At 46.9% G+C, this 8,258-nt stretch overlaps 1 protein-coding gene and 1 pseudogene across 2 annotated transcripts in view; both read left to right on the forward strand.

The window, feature by feature from the left end:
• Positions 1 to 8,258, forward strand: part of Rbm20 (RNA binding motif protein 20) — a 186,145-nt gene that overhangs the window by 28,707 nt on the left and 149,180 nt on the right. The window lies entirely within an intron of this gene.
• On the forward strand, positions 404 to 744 carry LOC101997631 (annotated as a pseudogene).

An 8,258-nucleotide genomic window follows, 5' to 3' on the forward strand; every position in this document is an offset into this window, starting at 1 on the left:
CACCTTACTAGACCTGGATGGAGGTGGGTGGTCCTTGGACTTCCCACAGGGCAGGGAACCCTGATTGCTCTTTGGGCTGACGAGGGAGGGGGACTTGATTGGGGGAGGGGGAGGGAAATGCGAGGCGGTGGTGGGGAAAACAGAAATCTTTAATAAATAAATAAATTAAAAAAAAAGAAACAAAAGCAGAATCTCTTTTCCAAAGCAACATATCCTTAGACTCAAATTCTGAAGTCAAGTTACCTTTAAAAATATCTATGTTGGTGTCACTGAGCAGTCACAGAGGACTCAGCTGCCTCCCCGTCAAGCCCCCTCACTTCCTGATGCTCCATACCCACCCCCTGCCTTCTACCACAGCCGTCTTCTGCAGGCTTTTTCCACCGAAGAAAAGGAATCGTATCGTATGTGTGCTATTCAGAACCTCCACTCTTTCGACCCCTTTGCTGATGCAAGCAAGGGTGCTGACCTGCTTCCTGCTGGCACTGAGGATTATATCCATATAAGAATTCAACAGAGAAACGGCAGAAGACCCTTACCACTGTCCAAGGGATTGCTGATGAATATGACAAAAAGAACCTAGTGAAGGTGTTTAAGAAGAAAGTTGCCTGCAATGGTTCTTCAATTGAGCATCCAGAATATAGAGAAATAATTGAGCTACAGGGTGACCAGCGCAAGAACATATGCCAGTTCCTAATAGAGATTGGACTGGCTAAGGACAATCAGCTGAAGGTTCATGGGTTTTAAGTGCTTGTGACTCTCTGAAGCGTAAGTGAGGATTTCCTTGCAATGAGTACAATTTCCCTCCTGTCCTTTATCACAAGTTTAAAGACCTCACAGCTTGTATAATGTAACCATTTGGGGTCTGCTTTTCACTTGGACGAGTGTAACTCCTTCATGCAATAAACTGAAAAGAGCCAAAATATATATGTTGGCTTAGCTTAGCAGCCCCCAGAATCAAATATCTCTCTGTAGTCAAAAAATTTAAAGAAAACACAGTAATATACACAATCCAGACTCTCTGTGTATTTTCCATCTTTATGTGACTTATTTTTCTTTACTCCATTACTTTTTCTGCAAGTTTAATATTTATTTTATTATCTTTACTCCTTTACTCTGTGACTGTCTATACTCTGTCTTTTTAAAGACTTTGTTTTACTTTCTTCTATATATTTTTCTTCTCCCTCTCAAGCCTACGTACATTTATCAAATACCGTGACCCATTTAGAGGTCTTTTCCATCTGAATTTGTCTTTATTGTGTATCTATAATTATCTTCAGACCAGGAGCTTTTACAGTGGTAAGCAGCTTGGTTACAGTGGCCCTGGATGCCACTCTGCCTCTCAGGCTTCCAATATGGCAGAGGTACTTCACTGCCGCCTCTGGGACTGCTGTGTGGGAGCCTCCTCACTACCTCAACTCTGTGTAGCACCATGCAGCATATAAACCCTTTTTATCTGAGTAATAGCTAAATCTGCCATGCAGTGCACTGTGTGCCTGGAAATATCTCTGTGTATGGTGGTAGGAATCTGCCAATGCTCTCCTGCTTGTGCAGGCCTAGCAGATTCGATCCCATCACATGCCTGTGGAGGGGGGAGCACTGAGCCATGGGCATGGTCTCAGCTACTTTCCTCCTAACCCCGAGTGGGCATACAAGCACCCAGGCCCACAAACGCCATTCAAGTGCTCCATAGCCGAATCTCCCGAAAGAGTCAGAGCTGTTTGTGCTGGCAAACCAGGAAGCTGCCACTGCACCGTTTTTTGATGCTCATGCTGAACCAGGGAGACCATGGCGCCCCTGCTCACCACCAACAAACAGAACCTATCTGAAAAAGAATGCTGCTAAGCTTTGAGTGTGTGTGTGTGTCTAGAATTCCTTTCCAAGTTCTCTCAGGTTTTATGTGGATATAGCTGGCACACTCTGGTGTGCCAATCTGTAGTTGGAGGCTGTTCATTCATTCCCTGCTGCTCAGACCTGAAATAATCACACAGAAGCTGTATTGTTTGCAATACTGTTTGGCGAATAGCTTAAGCGCATTTCTAGCTAGCTCTTACATCCTAAACTAATCCATCTCTGTTGGCGGAGCCCACTGCCTCATTTCCCAGCCACCCAGGCACAAAATAAACACACAGAACTATATTAATTGCAATACTGTTTAGCCAAAAGCTTAAGCGTATTTCTAGCTAGATCTTACATCTTAAATGAACCCATTTTTATTTGTCTGTGTACTGCCATGTGGTTGTGGCCTGCTGGTAAGTTTCAGTCCAGTGCCCATTGTCTGTCTCCTGTATTGGCTGCATGACTTCCCCCTGACTCTGCCTTTTTTCCTCCTCTATCTCCTTGGAATTCCTACCTTACTCTATTCTGCTAAACCACTGACCAAAACAGATTTATTCATTAACCAATAAAAGCAACACATAGACAGAAGGACTTCCCACACCATATCTCCATTAATCTGTGCATCACCATGAGGTCATGGCCTACTGGCAAAGTTTCAACAGGCTCCTGTGGAGGGGCTTCCGTCTCCTGTGGCGGCTACGTGGCTTCTCACTGACTCTACCCTCTTTCTCCCAGCATTCGGTTTAGTTACCCTGCCTAGCTCTACTCTGCCCTGTCATCAGTAACGTCCTTATTCATTAACCAATAAAAGAACACATACACAGAAGGGCTTCCCACACCAGTTGGTGTTTATCTTTTTCCTTTGGTGGTGTGCAGAGTATCTTTTAACACCCTGACCACTAAGGGTGAAGGCTCTTGATGGGCACCAGTTCGACTTCTCTATGTCCAGTGAGGTGTATAGGTGTTGTCTCAGCGACAGGGCCCTATCATCAGTCTGTAGAGAGCAGCCAGTAGCCTTGGCAGTAGCCTGGGTTGTTTGGGGATTCCCCTGGGGCCCCCTTACCAACAAATTTGGTTAGATAGAATGCATTCCCAGAACTGGACTCTTCATGTGGTGATGAGAATGCCCAACTGGGGCTCTATCTTCCCCATTATTTAGTGATACCATTTAGATTACCTTAATACATGTTCATGTTTCAGGAAGCTCCTACTGTATTAAGTTTCCATACAACCCCTCAAATGATTCTTAATTTTGGTCAAACATTAGTTTGACCTGCCTTTTCAAAGTTAGTATCAGAAAGCAGCTATCATGGGCAAAGGGCTGAGAGCATTGCTTCCCTTAGTATTGTGCTTGTTAAACAAATATATTTCTTTCTTTGTTTTTTTTTTTTTTTTTTTTTTTGGTTTTTCGAGACAGGGTTTCTCTGTGGTTTTGGAGCCTGTCCTGGAACTGGCTCTTGTAGACCAGGCTGGTCTTGAACTCACAGAGATCCGCCTGCCTCTGTCTCCCGAGTGCTGGAATTAAAGGCGTGTGCCACCATCGCCCGGCTACAAATATATTTCTATAGATCAAGATTTAAAAAAAACTAATAAAATTATCATGTCCACACCTCTTTCCTCAGCCTTCTGCGTCCCAAGTGCTGGGATTACATGTGTGAACACCACCCCTGACTTCCTCTAAGTTCTTTTACTAGGAAAGATAAAAAAAATTAAGTGTTCATTTATAGAAACATGCATTCATATCTCTTAGGAATTCTTTAGGCCAAAAAAATTCATTTATTTTTATTTTGTGTGCATGAGTGTTTTACAGGCATGTTTACCATATGCATCCTGGAGGCCGGAAGGGGGCGCTAACACTGTGATTGAGGTTGTGAACCACTGACTCGCTCCCGTGTTGCTTCCTTATGCTTTTGTACACAATTTTGGGTCAACAGGAGCAGACGTGCTGGGGCATGCATTTTTCTTTCCTTTTTATCATGTATAGAGTGTATCGCCTACATGTATGTCTGTGCACCACATGTGTCTCTCTAGTGGTGAGAGCAGAAGAGGGCATCAGTTCCCCTGGAATGGAGTTATAGACAGGGAGCCACTCCGTGGGGGCTAGGAATCGAACCTGGATCCGGTGGAAGAACAGTTGGTGCTTGTAATGCGGAGCCGTCTCTCCTGGGACATGTATTTTGGCGAGGAATTCAATTTAGCCGTGTGCGGAGGGACTCCTTCTTCTCTTGCTGGCGGACTGTAGTCGAAGAACTAAGGTTTCAAGATTGCTTCCACCTGGGTCGGTGCCTTTGGTTTCTGTGAGCACACAGACGCTTGTGCCGCCTAGAGGGCGCTGGCATGAGTGCCCTGATGAGGCCCGGCTGCCCTAGTGTCTGAAGGGAGAAGCAGGGGCTCAGCCCCCTGCCTGGTTCGGCTCCAGCCCTCCTCGAAATTCCAGACGTTTCTGCTCAGCTAATATAGCATTTCAACCTTGATAGGTGCTTAAAAACTGGAAACCCGAGAAGCGGGGGTAGGAGAGGTGGTTCTCGCGCTCTGTCCCAACGCTCGCTCCAGGACCCCGCATGCCTATGAGTTCCGCCAGTGCATTGCGGGGCAGGGGCAGGGGCAGGGGCAGGAAGGGATCCACCCTGCTCCTACCCACAGTTGGGGTTTGGGGGTGTCGCCGCCCTTTTCCCCTGGCCCCGTCATCCCTTTCCAAGATGCAGGCTCAAAATTGACACGAGTTCAAAGCCCCTGCTGGGCGGACCCTGGGTTTGCACTCTATCCCTTTCGCGTTCTCCTCTCCCAAATAAAGCTCAACTCGTGCATCACGAAAGCAGGCTCCACTCTTCAAAGTCAAATGCTGTTTGGCAAAGTCCCCCCCCCCCCCCAACCCCGCAAACTGGCCGCTTTTGGTGTATAAATTAGTCACTTTTCTCCTCCTCAGTTTTTGTTGTGTGTCGTCACCCCCACCCTCCAAACAAGTGTGTGTAGGTGCAAGTGTGGGTTTGCAGACTGCACGGCAGCGTGGAGACGAGAGGACGATCTGGGAGGGTAGGTCAGCCCGCGGGTGACTCCGCTATTTGTTAGAGGGTCTCTAGGAACTTGCCGGGAACTTCCTGTCTCCCCCACATCTTCCATCTCTGAAGCTCAGGTGAGTTACAGTGTGTGTGTGTGTGTGTGTGTGTGTGTGTGTGTGTGTGTGTGTGTTAGCGGTGGTGGCCTTTACTAGCTGAGTCCTTGCCCCCGCAGTTCCTACGTCCATTTCAATTGTTCTATATTAGCTCTATTTTGAATTTTGCTTTCCTCCTTAACTTTGTTTTACAGCAGTACACACTGTCCATATAATATTCTGTCAAATATATGAAGCTATACACAGCTGGACTTTAGTGTTTTCCTTTAAAAATTGTTAGGGACTGGAAAGATGGCTCAACGTTCAGAGTACTTGCTCTTCTCCCAAAGGACTGGTGTTGGGTTCCTGGAACCCATGTCGAATGTCTCACAACCTTCTTATTTAAACACACACACACACACACACACACACACACACACGAAATAAATGAATGCAATAATTTCTTTTTTGAAAGAAAAGGCCGGGCGGTGGTGGCGCACGCCTTTAATCCCAGCACTCGGGAGGCAGAGACAGGCGGATCTCTGTGAGTTCGAGACCAGCCTGGTCTACAGAGCTAGTTCCAGACAGGCTCCAAAGCCACAGAGAAACCCTGTCTCGAAAAAACCAAAAAGAAAAAAAAAAAGGCTAGTAGCAACCCCCCAAAAGTGTGTCACATGTGGGAAACGATGCTTTCGTCTTATGTGACTCAAGCTCACAGGTTGAAGTTAAAATATTTGTCAACAATTCTCTTACAGGACACCAGCACCACAGGTAACCTCTAGAGTCACCTCAGTCCTGGGAAAGTCAATTGCATGTGTGGGCATGCACATGCCTCTGTGGCCTTGCAGAAGTCTGGACAGCCTGCAGGACTCAGTGCTGTCCTGGGACCACGTGGGTCTCGGGATGGAGCCTAGTTTGTCAGCTCTCGGGCAAACACTGCAGACCGAGCTATTTTCCCAGCTCTCAGCATTGTCTTTCTAAACATTGTGAGGGAAAGTTCATGGGGAGACCTTGCCATGGCAGTGCGAGGACCTGTCTTCCCAAGGATGTTCTGGTATTGATATCTGTCTGTCTGTCTGTCTGTCTGTCTGTCTGTCTCTCTATCTAATTGCAAGCATTAAAATGATAACTGCCTATTTAGATAGATAGATGATAGATAGAAGGATAGTAATTGGTAATTTTTTTTGAAAGTACAGGCCAGCCTGCAACCCCCAAAAGTGTGTCACATGCCCTTGCTTGTTGGAGCCTTGCCCAGGAGGAGAGGGTTCATCTGGGAGTTGTCAAGGTCGAGGCCTGGAACACTCTCTGGAGCCCTGTTTCCCAGTTTGTACATCCTTGGCTCTCGCACTCACAAGCCTTGTAAACAAGAGTTTACAGTGGTAAACTCTTGAAAACTCCTTGATGTCTGCTCTTCTCTCAGGTCTGAGAAGCCAAGCGACCTACAGTGTAAACCAGTTCCAAGTGTCATTTTAGAACCAACCTCAATTCATGGCCCATTTTCAAATGATGAGCAGTCTTGGGTTATGTCAAGAGGAAGACCTTTTTGTCATGGTCACAGAGCTCAGTGTGTGTCCCAACTTTCTGTGGATGACTTGGACACTCTTTGGATTGGTGCTGAATCTGCTTAATCCAAATAATTTTAAGTGCTTTAGGGGGACCGCATCTTCACAAGCTGGTAATATTGCAAGCATTAAGATGATCACTGCCTAAGTCTTGGCACTCATGCACAATCTGGTTTCTTTGAGACCATTAGTGCCTGTGTTTTCAAGGTTCTTTCTTCATTTCATCTGCCCTCTTGGAATTTGAAATAATTTAGGCTAATAACCTTAGAATTCTCCCACAAGGAGATGTGCCTGTTTTATATGGGTGTGTGCCTGTCCACACGTACACACTAGTTTTGTGTCATTGACCAGTGAGGATATAGAAGTGTCTCATATGGACCTTGAGGAGCTTGTAACTAAGCTTCATGGATAAGGCAAGCAAAGCTCTGGTGTGCTTAGGGACTTCCGTAAGGATTGGAGTTCTCTGTTCACAGGGCATGGTTGCTTGCTAACAATGTTCTTAACTGCCAGAATTGTGGAATACGAATTGTGTGGCAGAAGATGAACTGTGGGACTCAGCATTGGGGAATATGGGGGAACATGGAGGTGGCAGGGTTGGAAGATCCAGGAAGCAGGGAGAAGGTTATGGACAGACAAAAGCAGTTAGTGAAGTTTCCTTGTGTCTTACTATTCTTTTGTGAAGAGACGTCATGATTAAGGCAACTTCTAAAAAGACACATTTAATTGTGGGCGTGCTTACAGTTTCAGAAGGTTGGTTTACGACATTCATGGAGGAGAGCATGGCAGCAGGCGGGCGGGCAGGCATGATGCTGAGCAGAAGCTGAGAGCTTACTTCCTGATCCACAGACAGGAAGGAGAAAGAGTGGGGGCTGCTATGGGCTTTTGAAAGCCCCAGTATCACTTCCTCAAAAAGGCACACCTCTGACAAGGCCCCTTAATCCCGCCCAAAACAGTCCTGCTACCTGGGGACCAAGCACTCAAACACTTGCGACTATTGTTATGATTTTCGTCTCTTTAAGAGACAAGCCACACCCACTCCCTCCCCCATCCGCTGAGGCAGGCTGATCTTCAGCTTCTGGCCTGAGCTCGTTCTCTTTTTCATCTTCCTCTTCGCTTCTGCCTCTCCCCACTTTTCCACCCCCCTTTCTCTCTCTCTCTGTCTTCTTCTCCCCCCAGTAATAAATATCCAATTCTATTCTGTATGATGTGTCTGTCCACATGTCTCCCACACACTTGCCCTCCCAGCCGCTTGCCGCTGAGAGCCTGCGCCTTCCAGGGACTCACTGTCTCCTGCCCAGCTGCTCGTTGCATGGCTGGGTTTGCACGGCTCTCCCAGTCAGGGAACCTCACTGTTGCCAGGAGCAGCCTGCCCCGCTGCCAGCTGCTCGGGACCCACCGGCAACAAAAATCATAAAAATTATGGGGCCATTCTCACTCAAAACACCACACCTCCAGGGGAAAATGTGGTAAGAAAAAGAGAAACAAAAAGCCTCCTTTGGTGATTAGGGTTTATTAGGGTGATTGTGTTGGGAAAAATTAAATAGGATGTTGGCTTAGGTTTATGTAGAGACTTCCAAGTTAAAAAAAAAAAAGGCTTATCCTTGAAACCACCACAATCACCTTCACAGTTACCACTACCTCCATCATCACCTCCACCATCTCCACCATCTCCACCACCACCTCCACCTCCATCACCTCCACCTCCACCTCCACCACCTCCACCACCTCCACCACCTCCATCACCTCCACCACCTCCATCACCTCCACCA

The sequence above is a fragment of the Microtus ochrogaster genome, chromosome 8, assembly GCF_000317375.1.
Source record: "Microtus ochrogaster isolate Prairie Vole_2 chromosome 8, MicOch1.0, whole genome shotgun sequence".
NCBI lineage: Eukaryota > Metazoa > Chordata > Mammalia > Rodentia > Cricetidae > Microtus > Microtus ochrogaster.